Below are 626 nucleotides of genomic sequence, written 5' to 3'. Positions count from 1 at the left end.
GGAAAAAAAAACTCAGATTATAGAATCTTACTTTGGTGACAAAGAAGATCAAAATTTAACAACCAGAAGAAGGTAACAAAGTCAAAGCTTCTATATCCAAAGCCTCCAAGAAAAATATGAATTGGTCTCAGGCCATGGAAGAACTCAAAAAGGATTTTGAGAAGTAGAGGAAAAACTGGGAAGAGTAATGAGAGTGATACAGAAAATCATGAAAAACGACTCAACAGTTTGCTAAAGTAAACCCCAAAAAATACTGAAGAAAATAGCACCTTAAGAAGTAGACTAACTCAGATGGCAAAAGAGGTCCAAAAAAAGCCAATGAGGAGAAGAATGCCTTAAAAAGCAGAATTGGCCAAATGGAAAAGGAGATCCAAAAACCCACTGAAGAAAACAATTCCTTAAAAATATTGATTCTTTGAGAAATCAAGAAATTATAAAACAAAATCAAAAGAATGAAAAAATAGAAGACAATGTGAAAAATCTCTTTGGAAAAGCAACTGAACTGGAAAATAGAACCAGGGGAGATATAAAAATTATTGGACTACCTGAAAGCCAAGATCAGAAGAAGAGCCTAAATGGAGTTGTGAACTGATCCAACCATTTTGGAGAGCAATTTGGAACTATGC

General features: G+C 34.0%; 1 protein-coding gene across 7 annotated transcripts in view; it reads left to right on the top strand.

The window, feature by feature from the left end:
* The window catches only part of MTA1 (metastasis associated 1), a 219,929-nt gene that overhangs the window by 104,417 nt on the left and 114,886 nt on the right, over positions 1-626 (top strand). The window lies entirely within an intron of this gene.

The sequence above is a fragment of the Vombatus ursinus genome, unplaced genomic scaffold (genome assembly GCF_900497805.2).
Source record: "Vombatus ursinus unplaced genomic scaffold, bare-nosed wombat genome assembly UNPS02014890.1, whole genome shotgun sequence".
Lineage (NCBI taxonomy): Eukaryota > Metazoa > Chordata > Mammalia > Diprotodontia > Vombatidae > Vombatus > Vombatus ursinus.
Note: the sequence above shows the minus strand (reverse complement) of the source record. Positions and strands in the feature narration are given on the sequence as shown.